Below are 21,611 nucleotides of genomic sequence, written 5' to 3'. Positions count from 1 at the left end.
CCAGCATCCACTTCTGCTTTCACACCTCTGATGCTTCACTGGAATCCACAGTCCACACTGAGTCTTAAAAGTGACAAGATTAAAAAATTTTTTTTTCTCCATTGAACTTTCATTGCTCCTCCACATAGATGCTGGCTCTGCCTCCGCAGCTAATTAACCAGTCTCAAATCTCTTGATTTTTGATCTTCAAGATGTCCACATATCACATGGTGGCTATTGCCTGACTAGTCACTCATCATCCACCAAAAACTTACTTAATTATTCATTCATGCAGTATTTATTGAACACCTACTAGGCACCCAACTCTGTTCCAGGCATTTGTGCCCTGTAATGGAAGAACAGCAGACATAATCTGCTGCCTAGACGGAGCTTGGAAAGACAGCCATTAAAAAAAAATAAGCAAATCACACTAGGAAGTGTTTTGAAAGGAAGGTAACAGGGCATGGAAATAGGAAAATAACAGAGGTGATAGCTTACACAAGTCTAAGGACGTAGAAAACTGAGGACACAGAATCCCCAAAAAACCCCGAGTCAGGAAAGGGCTTGACATCTTCATGAAATTGCAGACCAAAGTGAGAGAGTGGTGAGAAAGGAGAGGAATAGTATGAGACTGAGTTGGAAAGGCAAGATGGGCCAGATGACTGGGTACCTTGTAGCCATGGATGGCGCATTGCAATTTCACACAGGAAGTGATGGAAAGCCACTGACGGATTTAAGCAGGAAGGTGACATAATTTGATAAGAAGGATTCCTGTTGAATGGCTATAGTGCCACAATTTTTATCCATTCATCAGTTGATAGATATTTGGGTTGTTTCCACCTTTTGGCTATTGTAAATAGTGCTGTTATGTACATTCATAGTCATGTTTTGGTTCGAACACCTATTTTCAGTTTTTTGGGGTGTATACCTAGGAGTGGAATTGCTGGGTCATATATTAATTAAATGTTGAGCTTCTTAAGGGCCTGCCAGATTTTCCCACAGTGGCTGTACCGCTTGATGTTCCATCATCCATGTATGAGACTTCTAATTTCTCCACATCCTCTACATGCTACGACAAGGATGAACTTTGAACACGTTACGCTACGTGAAAAAAAGTCATGCACGAAAGTCCTGTATTGTATGGTTAAATTTATATGAAATGCACAGAATAGGCAAATCCATAGACACAGAAGGCAGATTAGTGGTTGACAGTAGCTGGGGGAGAGGGGGAAATGGGGAGTGACTGCTTGACGCATGCAAGGTTTCCTTTTGGAGTGACGAATTAGAGTTCTAAGTTCTAGAATTAGGTAGAGGTGATGGTTGCACAATGATGTGAGTGTACTTAATGCCACTGATGGTTAAAATGGCAAATTTTATACTGTATATCTTTTACTGCAACAAAAAAAGGATGGCTAACAATTGCACGGAGAATTAGTTAGGAGGGAGACTGGAGAAGGATGCCTGGAGGTGACGTCAGTAGTCGACCTGAGACAGAATGAGGCTCACAGAGGAGGGAGCCAGCAGTCACGCAGAGAGGACCGGAATTCCGCTCAGTGGATGCCTTGCTGGTCCTTCTTTTTTTTTTTTCTTTTAATTTTTTCACAATATTTATTTCCATACTTTTTCTCAATTTAATGTGTTCCAATATTTGTTCTTCCCTGCATTACATCTCTTTTAACAAATAATTTAGCTAACAAAAGTGTACTTTTTGTGTGGTTCTAGTATATGATAAAGTTTTTGTCTAAAAAGATGAGAAAGTTCATTACAGGCAAGTGAGGCAACCTCTTTTTCCTTTTCCCGTCAATTTACTGCTTGTACCCACTGATTCATCCCCTGGGTCTCTCCTCCCACTGAGTTCTCTATGGTATCAGAGGCATCCATGTTTTATTACATTTGTTAAATAAATAAAATAAATCAGTAGCATCAGATGGCTTAAGGTTGTGTGCGCAGACCTGCTGAGTGGCTCTCATTACACCTTCCTCCCCATTTTCCTACCTCAGCCAGCTTAGGGTCCTCGGCCACGTGGAAGGAAAAAAGCCCTGAAATCAATACAGTAGTTAACGGGAAGGCACTGAAGTGTGGCCAGCCCAGAAGCAATCTGCTGACTCGGAAGCATGGGGAAGGCTTCTCCAACCAGGCTGCTGCCTGCCCGAGCCACGGTGGAAGCCCCAGAAAGACAAAGTGCAGTCATCAATCCCAGAGAAGCGAGACTTGAGTCTACTTCCTGTATCAGCAGGAGGGAGAAAGAGTTGCAATCCTGAAGCTCCGTTTCTGAGGTGGTAATGAGGATCCTTCCAACACTGGCTGACAGTCGACCTGAATGCAAGTCGGAAATCACCGTTCCCTGTTAGCGGCCTGACTTTAATGTGCTGCAGGGTCAGCATGGGCCAGGCCTTTTGGTGTGACTTTGCAGAGAAGGTGCTCTGATCCCGTTAATATGGGCTCTGCCTCCTCTGACCCTAACACGAATAAGCGTGCTGCCGTCCACTCGCATGAAGATCGGGTACAAGGAGGAGGGCTCAGAACCACGAAGAATAAACACAGCAGACTTGGGCAAGCATCATTCATTGTACTCTCATCTCAAATAATACTATCCTGCAAGTCAGTTACAATGGAGCCTGGTGCTGGGCGTCGTTACCTGTCATTACTGAAAAGAAAATCATTTTATAGGCATCCCTCAGTAGGAAGCAAAGTAACAGGGAGCAGTCTATGTTCTCTGAAGTCACACAAACCCAAGTTTAGCTCTTGTCTCCACGACTTCCTAACTGAGTGACCTTGGGAAGGTGACTTAGAAACTGAGACCCTCAGCCTTCCTATCTGGAAAATGGACATAACGATATTGATGTCAGAAAGCTACTGGGGAGTATATGGTGTGTGTGTGTTAAGACTTAAGATGAGGCCTGGGTGCTGGGAAAGGTCTTCTCCAATAACACAGTGCCTGCAGACAGCAAATGCTCAATACTTTTCAACTCTTTTTATTCTTGGGATCATTGTCTTACGCAAAAGCAGAGAATTCCATTGCTATACTGACCTCCCCCAGGATGAGGGGAGCAAATGCCAACAACTGTCAAGAACTAACTTACTTTTTCTTAACCTTTTTCTCATCAGGACCCGCTTTCAGTACTGATCAGGAGTCCTGGCTCGAATCAAAGCCATATTTATCCTAGTTTACGGGGGAAGAGTACCCCGACCCCCGAGCCCTGGACAAGAAGCACCACCCAGAGGAGAGAGAAGTGAGGCCCACCCATGGGTACCTGTGGGAGGAGAAAGGAAGGGGATTTGGAGAGAAGCTCAGTGTCCATCACTCTGGGTGCCTCCAGCATGACTCCCTTGAGTTTTGATCCACTGCATAGGTTCCAACCCAAAGGGGAGGGTGCTTTTCCAGGAGACTCTTTCAAAGGACATGCCTAGTGAGGTGTCTTCCCTCCATCCGAGACTCATTGCTCAAGAGAGCTCTGATTACTGCAGTTAGAGTGATGACTTACGGGTTTGTGTTGGATGGTAGGGGCAGGGCCAGAGGGAGGTTGGGAACCACGTCACTAAGGCCAGGAGTTTAAAGGAAGCTTTTATGGCAAGTAAAACCTAAAGGCTGAGACAAGAAAGAATATTTATACCAATATGATTCATAATGGACCCGAACTAGAAATATCTAATGTCCATCAACAGTACAATCATGAGTGTGCTGCATGATTTCATTTACATAAAGTTCAAAAATCAGCCAAACAAGTTGATGGGGATAAATATGAGAATAGTAGTTACCTTGTGAGGGGAGTGACTGGGACAAGGTACAAAAAGGGTGCTGGAATATTCTATTTCTTTTTTTTAAATTGAAGTGTAGTTGATTTACAATGTTGTGTTAGTTTCATGTGTACAGCAAAGTGATTCTGTTATATATATGTATCTTCTTTTTCAGATTCTTTTCCCTTATAAGTTATTACAAGATATTGAATATAGTTCCCTGTGCTATGCAGTAGGTGCTTGTTGGTTACCTATTTTATATTATTTTATGTGTTAATCCCAGGCTCATAACTCATCCCTCCCCCCTTTCCGCTTTGGTAACCATAATTTTGTTTTCTATGTCTGTGGGTCTATTTCTGTTTTGCAAATAAGTTCATTTGTATCATTTTTTTTAGATTCCACATATAAGCAATATCATATGATATTTGTCTTTCTCTGTCTGACTTCACTTAGTATGATAATCTCTAGGTCCATCCATGTTGGGTTGCTGGAATGTTCTATTTCTTGATCCAAGTGGTGGTTACACAGATGTTTTCATTTTGCAGAACTCCTTTGGGCTCTAAACTTATGATCCATAAGTTTTCTGTATATATGTTATTCTTCCAAAAACAAGGGTTCACTTATGTCTAAAGCACTAACTTCCCAAGTCTCCATGAGACATTGAGTAGATTCAGACCATGTGGCTTCAGCAGACACGGGCCATCGTGGCCCGGTACCAGCACTCTCAGAACCACCCACGCAGGGGGGGGTCTTCACTGGGCAGCAGCAGGGGGTGCAGCAGCCTCCCAGGTCACAGAAGCCAGGACACTGGGGGACCCTACATGAGCAGATGAATCACTTAGTGGAGCCCGCATGTGTAAACATCCCTAATTTAAAGATTCTCAGGAAATGTTTAGGGAGGGCTTGGAACACCTTGACCTTCCTACAAAGTGGAATTAGTGCACATAGAAAAATAAACCATATCTAGAAGGTTGCTGTGACCCTGCTCTCCCCCTCAAGTTGGTGGCAGCTAAGAAACATACTTTGAAATGTTTTATGAAGACTTGATCCTGAAATGGTTGTAAGATATGGTGGATAACAAGTAGTTAAAGAATATTCATTCCCCTTTCCTTCTTACGCCAAGTTGAAGCCATTGAGAAACAGTAAAATAATCTCCTCAAATTTAATGTAATTGAAGAATCTAAATTTCTGAGCTGTGGATACATCTCTACTTTTGCTTCTGGAAGAAAATTATTTAAATTAAAATGTCCTTCCCTGCTCAAAAAATATTAATATAATATTAATGACTATCAAACTGAATGAAAAATTGTTCACTCATGACACCTCTATGGCAGTGAGTAGAACTGTTGTCTTTCAGCATCCATCAATGGGCATATGTTAAATTTTGTAATCACTCCTACTCCACTGATGTGGAGATTTTTCTAAAACTTTGGTGCTATAAATATCACTACAGTGAGATGTTTGTACATAGTTGGCTTTTTCCCTCTCTTTTTGGAATATCTCCAGTAAGTAAGTGAAACTAATTCCTATAAATAGAATAACTAGGTATACAGATTTGGACATGTTTAAGGCCTATGAAAAATGCTTCCTAAATTTTTCCTTTTAAAAATTGTAAATTTCACTTCCAGGGATTATTTTTAGCTTGTTCTTTGATTTTGTTTTATTCATTCGTGTGTGTGTGTGTGTGTGTGTGTGTGTGGCAAGGTTATTTGGGGAACGGTCAGAAAAGCTTTGTCCATCATGCCCAGCTCTGGCCTATGTGAGCACTTTGGATTCATAGAGAGAGGCAGTTCCGTGGAATGCAAACTTTACGGTTTTGAGCTTACCCAAGCTCTTGAAATAGTGCCACATGCAGCACCCTCTCAATATTTCTAAAGCAACTGAAATCAGACTTCATATTCAAATCGTCTCTGGCTGAATTACTTCCAATCTAAAATGGCTTTGAAATTTTTCATATTAATGGATTTGAATATAAAAAGTAATAAGAGAAATCTATAGACCTATATAATTTTAAAGTTTTATGCATGTGAACCTGGAAATATTAGAAATATAGCTCACGCTGATGAATAATATTCGCAATCTAAGAAGATCTGTGATGTGGCCTGGGTGTGGGGAAAGACTTGTCCAATAGCACAATGATTTTTTTCAAGGGCACAAGAAGGAGTTTAAGGCAGGGACATACTGCAACAGACAAAAGAAAGGAAGAAGGGATGTTACCATTTAATTTGCCTTATTTGCCTCTAGTAGGGGCTTCAAAAACCTGTATTCTTCTTCCTACAAATGTCATAGTGTACTCTCCAGATCCTCAATTTTTAATGTTTTCTTCCTCAGAAAGTTTTCAAAATCTTATTAAAATTACACTGACAGTGTAGGAATTTTAAAAGGAAAATAACTGAGTAAAAAGGAAAAAAAACAGATATAGCAATTATAACGTGTTTCTGTGGTTAAGTATACACTGGGGGCTCTGAGCTCCCTGGCATCCAAGATAAAGAAGGAAATGTGGTGCTTTTCATATGACATGAGAAATCCTCCTGATTCTGTTAACTGAGTCAAAGAGAAACTTGATTTCTGAGAGAAACTTCTCTTCTGGGCCATTATGCAAGGTCCACAGGATAATATGAAGGTCAACATTATCTACCAAAATTTTACTGCAAATGCCGAAGTCGAATTCATTCTTTGAGCTTTTCGTACAACCTTCAATTAAAGTTAGAGGAGTTGGCTGCCATCCAATTCAGCAATGGCAGTTGTGTGAGGACTAGGATGATATATTTCAGGTTTGTAATAAGAGGACCACAAGGACCTCTCTCATGTTCAGGTTTCCAGGGAATGACCATTTAGCTCAGGGTCTATCAGGACAAAGGTTGGGTGTGAAAAGGCAAGGTCAGCATGACATTAAGAAATCAGTGTTTCACAAAACTGATTCAACATCAGAATCGTGTGTGTGTGTGTGTGTGTGTGTGTTTAATACACTAAAACAGAAACGCTGGGGATAGTGCTCAGGAGTGTGTATTTTTTTTTAAGTTCACTGTCCGAATGAATCAAGTGCAGACAGTTTGAGCCAGCATTTGGAAACAAATGGTTGAGGTGGAGCTTCCTGAAGGCTTTCTTTCTCTTCCGGCCTTTGGCAGGAGCCAGGAAGCAAAGAAGAGGAGACTGGGGTCCCTGAAGAACATCTGCCAGGTAGATGTGGAAGATGAAGGGTGAAACCTTCATCTTAAGAGCTGCTTATGGGACCATTATGGTTTGGGAAGAAAGAGCGAGAGTCGAGACCATGAGCTCATGCTGACTTGCCCACTTCTTGTATTCATGGGCCCCAGATACTCCCTGCAAAGCACAGGCACCCATTAGCGGCATCCTTCTCACATGGCGATGCCTCTCTGCTCTGGCAAATTTTGATAAATGCATTGCCAAGTTGAGCAGTGTGCAACCACCGCAAGCAATATTAATCAAAGAAGGGGCTGGTAGATCTCTCGGGTACTTTTGTAGCTGGGGAAAAATAATCGCATGTCTGATTTTTTCAGAAGACCACATTCTTTGGTTCATTTTTTTTTAACCTAACAATCAGGCTGTCTGCAGTCCAATAGTTAGACTGGTATCACCAGCTAATGTGTAAAAAGCTGTCCCCTGGAGGCCTATTCCTGATTTGTACTCTCTCCAGGTCCCCGAAACACTAAATAAATAAAAGTGGATGGCTTTTAATGAAAACCTTAGCCTCCTCGGCTTAGCTTTTAATTGTATGACAAACACACACGCACATCACATCCTGAGTTGTTTATTGGAATTACAAACCCTCAGCCTAAATGTCAGGCTATGCCACAGAGAAACGTGGGCAGCTCAGTTTATTAATGGCAAGTTCGAAGGTTGGTCCCATCATTCATTGCTATGGGGACTCCAGCTTGCTGAAGCTTTCAGCTTCCAATATAGATCAACATGATCCCGACATTGACTCAGAGCAGATTAGAAACTCACGGCACAAGAAAAGACATGAAATCCCTTTCTGGGCTTCAAATAATTCACGTGCAGAAACTTGAAACAAACGACAAGACGCACCTTGACTTGTGTTGGCTTGGATTAAAAGGCTTCCCAGGTTTGCCCGATTTGGGTCTGTTCACAATAGATTTGGTGACAATGTCTGAGGCTCCTTTTTCTCATCAGAAAGTAGCCATAATATCATCTGCCTCTGTAGGATTGCTGTGAAGTTTTGGTATCATATGTTTTAATATCTACTACACACATATAGTATGTTGTCAAAACAATAACAGCTAGTTTAACTGATAGGAAAATATTTTTTAAATTTATAGGGTAGAGTCTAATCTTGAACTGAATAGTTAATTCTTTCAATTTGAGAATTCACCAAAGAATTTATGATCAAGACCACATACAGATAAAGGCCTATGATGTGCATAAAATAATAAAATTGAAAGCACAAGTCAGTAAGGACACCTTGTAATGCTGACTCCATACTCCAACTGGTACCACCAGATCAGAACAGATCTGCCTGGATCAAAAGCAGGAGTCACTTTTCCAGCTCCTGTTGTCATTAAAGTGACAAAATGCCAAAGGAACAGGGAGCTGAGGAGGAAGAACAGTGCCAGTCGTCAACAATGGGCCTCGAAGCATCCTACCCTCATGTTACTGTGCTGGACATTATTAGTTTGTGATACATTCTTCTCCATGTAAAAACAGCAAAAAAAATTGACTGAAAGAAATAACCTTAGGTCAATAAACAACTATAACCCTGTAGGCATCTTAGCGCTTATAAATCCCTTAATGTTTTCACCAAGGGGAATGGAATCATTGATACTGGAAAAACAAGCAGCCAAGTAAAAATGGGTATCATCATGTTTTCTTAAGAAATTCTTCAAGGAGCATTCATTCCCGTTGATCTGCTATTTACAGACCCAGAAGCTTTGCTTTATGTGGTTCTAGCCCACGTGCCTTATAGATGTTATTTCCCCTTGAGTCCCAAACGGTGGGAACCCATTTACCATAAGGAAGACAAGATACTTGGCTGATACTAGTAAATTAACAGCAACTACTAAAAACGACTCAGTTAAATGCTTGTCCAATAACGTTTATCAGTTTTCGAATGGAAGCAGTGAAGGGTTTTCTGGGTGTGTTTGGGTCCCAAATATACCTTGGTGAGCTGGAGTTGACTTTCCTTTTATTATGGCAGGTGGGGAATAGGAAGGTCTTAATTGACAGCACCATACGCTACTGTACCATCAAAGAATGGTTAACACAATCAGCTCTCAATAAGTGCTTGCTTCATACCAGAGGCTGAGCCAGAGCCACCCTTGGGGGCCCAAAGACACGTCTGTGAGTTCCCACGTACTGGGAGCATAGTATCTGCCTGCAGAGTGCACATACTGCATGCATGTTTCATGTATCACATCATTCCTCTCCCACTTTACAGATGAGAAAACAGATTCAGAGAGATTAAGTGATTTGCCCAAAGGCACATGGCCAGTGAGTGGCAAGACCAAGGCCTCAGCTGCATTCTGCCTTACTCAGCACTGCTGTTGGAACATAAGTGCCAGTCAGGGAGTGAGAAGTCTTTTCTATTCACCGCTATAACCTCATCATCCAGCACAGGACCTGGTTCAAAGCGTGTGCTCTGTAAATATCTGATGAGGGACAGATGTCCAGGACAACTGATCATAATTTTTTAATATTTATTTATCTATTTATTTATTCATCTATCTATCTATCTATCTGGCTGCGCCGGGTCTTAGTTGCAGCACGCAGGGTCTTCGTTGCTGCATGCAGGATCTTTAGTTGCAGCATGTGAGCTCTTAGTTGCAGCATGCAGAATCTAGTTCCCTGACCAGGGATCAAACCCCGGCCCCCTGCATTGGGAGCACAGAGTCTTAACCACTGGACCACCAGGGAAGTCCCAACTGATCATATTGAGAAGACTCACACTCTTAAACCCCTCATTTCCCTGTTTATTTATACCTGATGCCAGATTGGGCATTCTTTGCATATGTTTTTCCTCTGGAACTTCTCTTCACTTTATCATACGATTTTGGCTTTGTTTGCTCTCTGCCCGCAGAGTCTCCCATTTCTCAGGGGAGCCTTCCTAGTTCTCATTCCCGGCATCACACATTTTACAACACTGCCTCCCACTTCTGTGCCATCAACTCTGGCCCTTGGCTGGTCCTTGATCAAGAGCTCCATCTCCCACCCATGAGAGGAAGAAGCAGGTCATTTAGAGTAGAAGAAGTAGTTGATGATCCCTAGGGTGAGGGAATATATATATCAGGCATTTAGGACAAGTCTCTGTATGACAAAAATCTCATGATTTGTGCATTTACACCAGGCATTAGAGTTAATGAGATATTTTCAAAAAATTACTTTATTTTCATAAACTTATAAAGCTCCAAAATCAAGTGGGATGGTTCACATTCTCCTTTCTTGGTCCCTTCTTCAGTGACCTCAGAGAAAAGAGAGAGATGAATGGTCCAAGGAACACAGAGGAACATTTCTGAGGCATGGAGAAATACTAATGCCTTATTTAACAGTGAGTTATGACTTAGGAGTTCTTCATATATAATCAAATGTTTTAACAAAAATATATATCACCGTAAAATACAGTAGAATTGAATTCTAAGCAAAGATGTATATAGAGTAGGTGAGTTTCCAATTATATCGTATCGATGCTTCTTAGGTGCTGAGGGTTTCTTCTGGAACAGGAAGGTTCTTTTCAGGATGTTTCTACTGCCTTATCCATGAAGAATCTATGTCTCCTGGTTTGGGAGTCTTGTAATATACAGTGGCCCTGTCCAGTGTGGAAAGTGCCTGAGACAAGAGCAGTCAGTCTCTGAGTCAAACCCAGGCAGGACTTGTGTACTCCTACCTACGGCCTTTCTGTGATTATTCTGTGGCTGTTGACTGCTTTTCCTGGGGACCTAGCTAATGATTACAGTAAAATGTGACTTGGAAGAGCTTCCTGTCCCATCAGCCTTGGGAATCAACCTTGACATCACCGTGATCCAGGCATTGCAGGTATAGAAGAGAAGGGGTGTGTGTGTGTGTGTGTGTGTGTGTGTGTGTGTGTGTGTGTTAGTGGTGGTGATAGTGATGTAAGGCAAGGCAGGAAAACAAAATAATTGGAGCCTGGTCTTGCCTGGCACATACTACCAAGAAAAGTCAGGGCCAGAAAAGCAAACCCAATAATGGTTTTTCTATTAAATAGCTCCAGATGACACCCTCCCCCTGCACCCCATATTCAGGCTAAACACTCACCTGCAATCTGCCCCCCAACATCTTAGCTTCATGCTTCAACTTCAGTTTCTACCTTTAGCCCCTTCAGATTTGGACACTTCTGCATCCTCCCCTCCTGGACATCTAGAATTTGGACAGACATTTCAACTGAAACATCCACTTCTTACCCCCCAAAGTGTCCAAAGACTCTAATTGATCTCTATTTGCTTTTAAACCCACAATAGCTAAAAGCAAGCTGAAGCACATGTGCACTCATGACTGTCCAGGCGGCCCTAGGTGCAAGGGTGCCAGCCGCATTCCGCCAGCACCGGTGCCCTTGTGGTTCCACTCTCTTCCCCATCTTGTATTTCAGCAGCAGCTCAGTGATGAGGCTTCTATTCACTCTGCTCCAACACTATTTTTACACCTCTGCCAAAGCTCTTCCTGATCCCCTTCCTTTGAAAAGGACCCTGATAAATCCTCTCATAATGGCAGGAATGCAAGAAACAGCAAGGGTGGAAAGGGATGGGGCAGTGTGTGGTCCTACAGCTGTTACCATTTTGGGATCAGAAAGCTGGTGACATTTGTTAAAAGGCAGCCGTACTACCATATATGTTAATGTGTCTATCTTAACAAGGACTTTTATGGATTTTATTCTAAGTACATTTTTTAAATTAACTTAAGTCTTTTTAAGCCATAAGCCATTGGAACCATTGGAACATAAGCCAACTCGAATGCCCCATTTATTTCTTCCCTGAGTTCCTGTCCCTATGAGCTCACAGCCCACTTACATGCAAGTATGATGAGGGGAAGGAGAGGCAGACTGTTGATAAATAACCAAGCAATGACATAAGTATGCCACATATCCTCACTGAAGAAGAACCAAGAGCTGGAGGAGGCAGTGCACAGGTCCTAACTCAGATTTGCTGAATCAAATAATACTTTTTGGAGGAAGTAGTATCTAAGTTGAAACCTGAAGAGCTTTATAATTTATAATTATTTTATGTATATTCATGTTGACTTGGTCATATGATCTTCATCCCCAAATAGACTATAAACCCCTTCAAAAAAGGAAACATATTTTTCTTATTTAGTCCTGTATTCCCACTGTTTAATTCCAGAGCATGGGACCTATTAAGTATACTCATGAATATTTGTTGAAAAAAGAAATGAGAAGCAATGGACTCTGCTCAATCCCCACCCACACACCCTATACACATTCAAAAAAAAAACTTCAATTCTCTTTAATTTCCTGTTAAGAATTCCCAGGTTAGTGACTGAGGACAGCAGTCGAATGTCCAAAATATCTCTTTTGGGATGTCCAAGAAAAATTTAAACTTTTGGTGGTGGATTATTCAACCTGGCAGAATTCAACAAGACAGTCACTGGAATTTTATTCTTGACTTTACCACTGACCTTTGAAAGGCACTTCAACATACCAATTAGAAACTGCACATTTGCACAACTCAGTAAATTAATAGATGACCCCAGAGAAAACCACTTTTTTTCCAATTCCAATTGGAATTTTTCCAATTCACTGTCAACTTTTCAATCTAGTAGTGCCCAAATTGCTACACCCTTTCAACAGAAAAACAATGAAAATACATTTTTCATCATCAGCTGCCTTCTGCTTTCTTCATTTTTTAACCCCATGCAAAGTTAACTGCTTCTGAAGAAAGAAAATGGTTTTTGTGTAGCCAGTGGGCTGCTGATTCAGCAGCCCCTTGAATCTGGAGCCACAAGCATTCCTGTGTTTGCTAAACTTGAGGCAGGGGAGGGATGGTGGATTCCACAGACTTTGCATCTGTTTCTAATCTAGCTACAGGTCTAGGGAGTTCTAACCTGAAGTTTGTTAGAGAGTAATTCCTCGAATTATCAGTGGAATAGACTCCTAAGGACAGAGGCTTTCTGAAGACAACAGATTAAAGTTTGGGAGACCCTATTCTTCTGCATAATGGAGAAGACCAGCAGGAGTTCATATAAAATTTCTCCTAGTTATGGGGAATAGAAAACGAACTCATGGATTTTATTTGGTTTAGCATGTGGTCTAGGTGCTTTTTTTAATTACTTATACAAGGATATTAACATTACACCTGCTGGAAGCTTGCTTCCTCCATGGCCTATTTGTAAATACAGAATGTTGAAGATTTATGGTAATTGTAACTTTAAAATTATCCTAGTCTTTTGTACAAATCTTGTAACTGTCGCAGCTTACTCAATTCCAATTGCCTTGTGCAAATTGGCCTAATAACGAAAAGCCATACATTTTCATTAGTACAGTTGTTCTGTCTGCTGATGGCTGACATTCTAACTTGATAAACAGCGGGATTCTCTAAACTGCTGATTTTGCAGCTCAAAACTCTCCACTAAGAAGAAATGAAATTTGACTTCTGAATATTGCTGGTAAAACTCATCCTCAAAGGTGTTGGAAAATTGTGGGCCTATTTTTAAGACCACTGGAAAAGGCTACTTTTTATAAACTTCCTTTCTCTCATTTGTAAATGCACACCATAATGCATTTTAGAGGGTCATTCATTCATGTCTTCATCCTTTTGGCAGATATTTGCTGATTGCCTACTTGGTACCTGGTCCTATACTATGTGTTATGAGGTTGAGATGTTATGAGCTTGACATGAATATCCAATATCTGGTGCACAGTATCAATTCAATAGGTGGCAGAGTCTTTTCTCCTTTTTACAAGAGTGTAGGTAATATGGATAATAATGAGATACTAATAACATAATGAGTTTATTATAGTCAACATTTTAGCCAAGGAATTGTCATCTCTCATGGGAAAGACTTAGATTTTAGAGAGTTAGAAACACTCCTCGATACCATCAAGCTCTCTCCCTGACCCACACAGGGATCTCCCCACTGCTCTACTCATATTTACATGCCTTCAGCAAAAGTAAGCTCAGGACAACCTACAAGGCAGATCATTCTGTGAGTAGGCAATTTGAGCAGTTGGATCTTAAAATATGCCTCAAATAATAGTCCACCCATTCTCAGGCTCCTCTCAGACGTAGGAAAAGAAAGCAGCCTCAATTTTCTCTATTTGAAGACAGTTCTTTTTACTCCTAAGCCTTCTCTCAAGCTAATCACCCACTTTTCTTCAACTGTTTGTTTTAAGTTGTTGATGTAAGTTTTAGCTTCTTCTCTCTGTTGTTCACTCACGTCTGAATGTCAGTCAGTGAGCCTCTTATAAAATATTTATATAGATTTGACTCGAAGTGAATGAGAAATAATGTCAGCAGAATTTCCTCTGGGCGTCATGCTTATGAACCACTATGTATTCAACTACTTGGGTCTTCCCAAACAGCCCTACAAGATTTCTGTTTTACAGTTGAGGAAACTGTGATTGGGATAGGGAGGGTGGGAGGGAGACGCAAGAGGGAGGAGATATGGGGATATAGGTATATGTATAGCTGATTCACTTTGTTATAAGGCAGAAACTAACACACCATTGTAAAATAATTATACTCCAATAAAGATGTTAAAAAATAAATAAATAAAATTAAAAATAAATAAATTTTTAAAAGGTAACGATTAGCCTATGGTCACACAGATACTAAACGGCCAAGTCAGCATTCAAACCCTGGGGCTCACTCCTCAACAGTCATTTAATCTTTTCCCTGCTCCACAGATCCCTTGTAACTGAAGTGTTTATGAGTCATTCCTCTCTGCATTATTTACAGAAAATGTTTCTCTTGTTAACACTGGACCTAAAGAATGAATATAGAGGAAAGATTTGTTCAAAGTAGCAGTTCTGTATTACCCCCTGAATGAAACTGTGAAGTGTAAGACAAGGAACCAGACAAAAGAGAATTATGTAGAATCAAGAGGACTTTAGATGATATATGAAGGCATTAATAGAAAAGTGGCTATTCACAGGGTTATGATTGATTATGTATTTAAAATAAACACAGTTGGCTTTCTTTACTTTGGCTCTGAGAGGGGCTTAACTTTAGCACCATAATGGCCCACTGTTGTCTACATGGCAGGTGGCTGGTACATAAATCCCGGCAAGGGGCAGACTGAGGGGCCAATGTATGGATTCAATCTATGAACTTTGCATACCCTGCATTTTTGCAGAGAAACAAACCAGCAGTGTCTGTGTTCCCAAGTCTCTACCTCAGCTTCATGGGAGAAGCAGTGAGACCCTACCTTTCCTTTAGCTTAAAAATGGAGTTGACTAAGTGCAATTAAAAGTTAATTGTGGGACTTCTCTGGTGGTACAGTGGTTAAGAATCCGCCTGCCAATGCAGGGGACACAGGTTCGAGCCCTGGTCTGGGAAGATCCCACATGCCGCTGAACAACTAAGCCTGTGCGCCACAACTACTGAAGCCCACGTGCCTAGAGCCCGTGCTCTGCAACAAGAGAAGCCACCGCAATGAGAATCCCACACTCCACGATGAAGAGTAGCTCCCCCTCGCTGCAACTAGAGAAAGCCCGCACGCAGCAACCAGTGCAGCCAAAAATAAATAAATAAATAAATAAATACATTTATTAAAAAAAAGAAAAGTTAATTGTTGCAATTCCTCATGTGAAACATCTTTCCAGAGTATGGAAGGAGTGTTTTCATGAACTCTGAGGTTACAAAACTGTCCTCTGGGGTTATCAAGCCCACCCCTAATGGGATACTTTAGGAATGTTTACAAGAACTCCAAGGCACCATAATGCCTAGTGGAATATGTTGAGAGATGCAAACTCATTATTTCCAGTCTTTTATATTTTACTACACATTTCTTCAGTATGGCAGCTCAGAAGAACATCAGATACTTTCATGATAGCAGTCCCCTCTAATAATTTATATTCACCGGGGTATAGAAAATAGGAGGAACAACCAAAAGAAAAACAGAATCTTCATTGAAAATCCATCCATGTGCCAAAGGCAGATATGTGGGGAATAGAAGGAACTTTTAGAGCTGTAATTGGCTCTGCAGATCATCTGGTCTACCATATTGATGTAGAGATGAGAAAACCAAAGCCCAGATAGGGCCAAGACTTACCCACCGCTGAAGAGAAAACTGTTTAGAGCCATCCCTATTCTACTAAACCAACAATCAACTCTAATTTGATGTCAGAATTATTCCATTGCCCTCAGCATCATATGTGTAGGCGGAGTCATGCAGCGGTTAAAAATTAGTGTAAATTTCTGATTACACACACAGACACATACACACACACACCTCTAATTGAATTACCAGACATTTGTTCAATTATTTCAGAAACATAGGCATCTTAACTATGCCATCTTTTTTTAATCCTCCTGGAAACAAAAGTGACAACTAAGAAACACATTATGCAGGGGTTAACTTATTTTATAGATTTTACAGATGAGAGATACAAAGTTTTGTTTTAAATTGCCATTTTCTTCTGCTAATAACAACTGCAATGATAAGAGAGTTAACATTTACCAATCTATTACTATGTTCCAGGAATTATGCTTAGACTGTTTCTCAATTATATTAAAAATTTTTAATAACAATAATATTTATTAAATACTATTATTACACCCATTTTACAGAAAAAAGAAACTAAGGTTTCAAGAGGTTAAGTAGCTTCACTAATGTCACAGATCTGGAAAGTGATAGAGCTGAGATTTTTTTTTTTTTTTAACATCTTTATTGGAGTATAATTGCTTTACAATGGTGTGTTAGTTTCTGCTTTATGACAAAGTGAATCAGCTGTACATATACATATGTCCCCATATCTCTTCCCTCTTGCATCTCCCTCCCTCCCACCCTCCCTATCCCACCCCTCTAGGTGGTCACAAAGCACCGAGCTGATCTCCCTGTGCTATGCGGCTGCTTCCCACTAGCTATCTATTTTACGTTTGGTAGTGTATATATGTTCATGCCACTCTCTTACTTTGTCCCAGCTTACCCTTCCCCCTCCCCGTATCCTCAGGTCCATTCTCTAGTAGGTCTGCATGTTTATTCCCGTCTTGCCCCTAGGTTCTTCTGACCATTTTTTTTCTTTCTTTTTTTTTTTTTTTTCAGATTCCATATATATGTGTTAGCATATGGTATTTGTTTTTCTCTTTCTGACTTACTTCACTCTGTATGACAGTCTCTAGGTCCATCCACCTCACTACAAATAACTCAGTTTCGTTTCTTTTTATGGCTGAGTAATATTTCATTGTATATATGTGCCACATCTTCTTTATCCATTCATCTGTCGATGGACACTTAGGTTGCTTCCATGTCCTGGCTATTGTAAATAGAGTAGAGCTGAGATTTTAACACAGATAGTTGGACACCAAAAACCTACATTTGTACATATTGCTCCATTCTTTATGAAGGCAAGTATGAAGAATATGTAGCAATGGGACATTTACTGATAACTGTGAAAAAGAAAATACAAACATCTGCCTTGAACACTTTGAAGAACTAGGAGAAGTGAAAAATCAATAAATGATTTTGAAAGTGAGAAAAGCAAAAATATCTGATTGTGACTTGTGACCACAGTTATGCAAAAACATATGTCCATATGGACAAACATTGGAAAGATGAAATCATTGGTTTCTGGGTAGGGAGACTTGGAACTACTTACTCCTAAAATAAAAAAAAAGAAGTCCTTCAGCTGATTACTGTTTTTATCAATATCATTTTAAAAGAATCAAATGGTAATGAAATGGACTCTGCATGTTGCCCTTTGGTCATATCCCTATGGAACTCTACAGGTTAGATGAGAAAAATGATGAAAGTACCCACAAAATTCCATGTTCCTGTGGCAACATCTCCTCCCCACAACAGGGTACACCAGTGTGGCTCATTGGTTTCTGTTTCATTCAGCAGATATTGTTGGGTGCCTGCTATGTGCCAGATGCCTGAGCTGAGATTTGCTCTGCTCTTAAGATATTCTAGTGAAGTGAAAAGACAGAGACCATAATAGCTGTAGAGAAAAACCAGCAAAGAACTGCAAGGACTTGAGGAGGGGATACACCATCTGAGTCAGGGGCTTCACAAAGGGTTTAACTGAGTGGAAACTGTTAGGATAGTTACAAATGTGCTAGAAGAGGAAGCATATAACTGAGTGTAGGGGGAACTGTATGCAAAGGCATGGAGATGCAAAAACCAGCACAGGCAGTTGAGTGTGCTTGGCTGTTAATTGCATGTGGTGGTCGGGACTAGCGATTGAAGATAGATGGATACTGGGGGCCATTTCTTAGAGGGCTTTATAAGCCACGCTGAGGAGCTGCAGGATCCCTGGATGCATTTGGGTGGATAAGAGCCAGGAGAGAGCATAGACCTTCCTGTTTACAGAGTTAGAAGCGTTCTCATCCCTCATGCTACCTATCACCCATGGATGTGAAGGAAAACCCTGAAGATACGGAGTCACTGTGGAGATAGGCTGGCTGGAGGCTCATCTCTAGAGTGGAGCACTTTGGGGGCACCTCCACCTGACATGAAGTGCTGCATACACATCAATAAACCACCTCCCAGACAGATCAACCAACACACAATGGCCAAAGCCCTCGTTCTTGCAGATCTCAAAAGCCCCTCAGTACACAGTCTTGTATGACCAGCCCTTGGGACAGACTAAAACACCACAAGCACCTACTTACAGGAAGTCTTTTCTGCAGTTTATGGTTTCTGTTTAGTTTTTAAGAAAAGAATAAGGAAAAAGGGCTGTTTCCAGATAATCAGTGGAATGGCATCCTGGCATCCTGCTATGTTCTGCTTTCAGGTTTTAATAAGCTTAACAGTGAACACAAGTCAATGTTATTAAAAAAGAAACAGCATATGGCTGTTTCTTCCCAGTCATCCTATAAATGTGCTTCCCTCTGTTGTTTCAAAAGTATTAAAAGCTAATTGTTTTATTTTTCAATTGAGGTCTGCATGTGTGAGAGTTCGTGTCCATATGAATCCCCAGCACCATAGCGTTTTCCTGGTGCCATGGCTCTCCCTTGGGTGGCTGTTTTCCATTTGGTGGTGAATGGTGGGAATTCAAGTCCAGCTCTGGTGAGGAGTTGGCAGTCTGAGCGTAAACTCACCCAAAGATGATACTGCCTGGGTTTTTGTCAGCAAAGGGATATGAATAATTGAAAGCAAGGGGAAGCAAAGATGCTGTTTCTGGAACCTGGTTCGACCGAAGGAGGTAAAATGGCTTTGATTTAAGGGGAGAGAAAGTGACACCATAATGAACTCCAGGATTTCATAGGCGAATTTTGCTATTTTATCAAGGGAACAGGCAAAACCCATGTAACTCAAAGTGCTGATTACCTCACTCCCTGGATTATGCAAGGTAGTAACTTCTGGGAGCAGGGAGACAAATTGGAACAAATTTTAGGAGAAAATGATTGGGCTGTTCTCATTTAGAACCATCTCCCTTTCCTCAGTCCTACCCCGGCAAAAATGCAAATGGAAATTGCCTGGAAGTTCTTTCTAACCAGTCTGCCTCTGGAGGTAGTAAACTCTCCCTGGCCTTCTCTTCACTGAGCTCTGCTCCAACTGGAGCACCATAGGTCCTCTGCCTCCTGCTGCCTCCATTTGTGACCCTCCTGGGAATCAGAATCTGCAAATTCACCACTAGGAGAGTCAGGGGCACCCAGGTACAAGCCCACCAATCTGAAATTGAATTGTATCTCAGTGAAAAAGCAGCTTATTAAGAGTCATAATATTTCATTCCATTGCAGCTCACCAGAAGTTATTCAATAAGGATATCCTCTTCACCAATCATCTGCAGAAAGTCCCTAGCATATGAGGAAAGAGAAAGATGTCTTAGTTTGTGACGTCTGGGCTACTTCTTCTAAGCCAACATTTCTATACTTTATCCTATTTACCTGGCTGATGTCAGTCTTACCTGTAGGATTATGTGTCCCACACTGACAGAGCCCAGGACTGGTTTGTTCATCTCTTTCTTCCCCATGCCAGGTTAAGGACGGGCTTGTGAGAGCTACTCAATCAGTATCTCATTCATTCGTTCATTTGACAAATCAACTGAGGGTCTACTAGGAGTCAGGCACTGTGCCCTTGGACTACAGCAATAAACAAAAGAGGTATGGCTTTTGGACTCACAGAGCTTACAGTATGAGGGGGAGGCTTGAATTTGCTGAAAATTCTGGAGAGCAAGAGAAAGGAAGTAAACAGGCACATGAGACTAAGAAGAGAGCTGCTTTTGGTCTGGGAGGGAAAGCATTTCTGCAAAGGTGTCATCCCAGTTGGTACTGGGGAGTGAGAAGGACCCAGGTGTACAAAGAGTGAGAGGCGAGCACCCCTGGAACCAAAGAGGCCCTTCTGTGTTGGAACTTGGCACGTTTGGGAAACTCGATGTGTTAGTTCGCCAGGGCCATCATAGCAAAGTGCCTCAGGCTGGAGACTTCAACAGCAGAAATGTATTTTCTGACAATTCTGGAGGCCTGAAGTCTGAGATCAAGGTGTCAGCAGGGTTGGTTTCTTCTGACACCTCTCTCCTTGGCTTACACATGGCTGTCTTCTCCCTGTGTCTTCACATGGTCTCTCCTCTAGATCCATCTGTGTCCAAATGTCCTTGTCTTATAAAGATACCAGGCATATTGGATCAGAGCCTGCTCAAAAAAATGACCTCATTTTATCTTAATCACCTCTGTAAAGGCCCTGTTTCCAAATACAGTCACATTCTAAGATACTGGGGGTTAGGATTTCAACATATGAATTTTGGGGGACACAGTTCAGCCCACAACACTTGGTGAAGGCCATTTGGGTTGGATCTTTCAAAGTGTAAAAGGGCCATTGAAGGTAATAAACCAATGAGTCACAGGGCTGCTTTGCTTTCAAAGCCACTGCTTTGAGAGAAGTGTGGAGTAGAGATCATGGCGTGGCAAAAATAAATGTGGGGAGACGCATTAGGAGCTATTGCAGTTGCCCAGGCAAGAGAGGACGGCAGGAGTGAGGTCAGAGGAGAGGAGAGAGCATCAAGATGGAGCTGGGAAACAGAGCCAGTTTTTGAATGAGTAAAGGAGTGAATGAATGAATGCATGTTAGTGAAATCCAATGAATGAGTGAATCCAGCCCCTTAATCATTGTGAAAACTCTGGCTGTGCCCTAATGTCAACGGAATGAGACCTCTCATCTTTCTGCGTCTGTCCCCTGTAGGAGAGAAACTTCTCTACCTAAACTGTCGGTGCATTTGGGTGGTGGCATGTGAAAGGGGATAAGCCCTCTGTTCTCCTCTCACCCTGTCACACACCAGGCATTCCACGTGCACTGTGTGAGCGAGAGGAATGCAAGGGCCTACCTTCATCTTGCTGAACTTTACTGGGGACACTGGTATCGGTATTTCTAATGCATCAGCCTTTCTACTTCTCAGACAACCCCCTGCCTTTGGGAATGTCTTTGCAATGTAAATTGCAAAGCAGTTTTTTAAAAGAAAGTGGTTTTACTCGGTTGGGTTTGTGACATTAGCCAAGCACATTTTCCACAGTATTTATAACAGGGGTTTTATTCATTCACCTCACATGTGCACACACAGGATGAGGGAGCCATTCCTTGCAAGAGAGGTCCAAATGCTTGATTCATTCGTGCAATCAGGGATTCATGCAACTGTTCAATTGCAGCTCTGGATGGGACCTTAGTGGCACCACTCCCGACTCCATCCCGACAAGAATTTCCTTTAGAAAAGTCATGATAGGTACCCCAACTTCTTCTTGTACCCTCCCGGGAACAAGGAGCTCACCACTTTGCAGCACTCTCCCTCTTTCCAC

General features: G+C 41.5%; 1 protein-coding gene across 1 annotated transcript in view; it reads left to right on the top strand.

Annotated features, from left to right (window-relative positions):
- LOC309617194 (uncharacterized protein) overlaps nt 1-21,611 on the top strand; it is a 549,153-nt gene that overhangs the window by 343,216 nt on the left and 184,326 nt on the right. The window contains exon 5 of the transcript XR_014237788.1: nt 1,980-10,768. The gene's annotated coding sequence lies outside the window, so the exon portion shown is untranslated. Of the gene's footprint in view, nt 1-1,979 lie in introns of the transcript that reaches the window.

This window comes from Balaenoptera borealis (assembly GCF_965194805.1).
Source record: "Balaenoptera borealis genome assembly, chromosome: 19".
In the NCBI taxonomy this organism is placed as follows: domain Eukaryota; kingdom Metazoa; phylum Chordata; class Mammalia; order Artiodactyla; family Balaenopteridae; genus Balaenoptera; species Balaenoptera borealis.
Note: the sequence above shows the minus strand (reverse complement) of the source record. Positions and strands in the feature narration are given on the sequence as shown.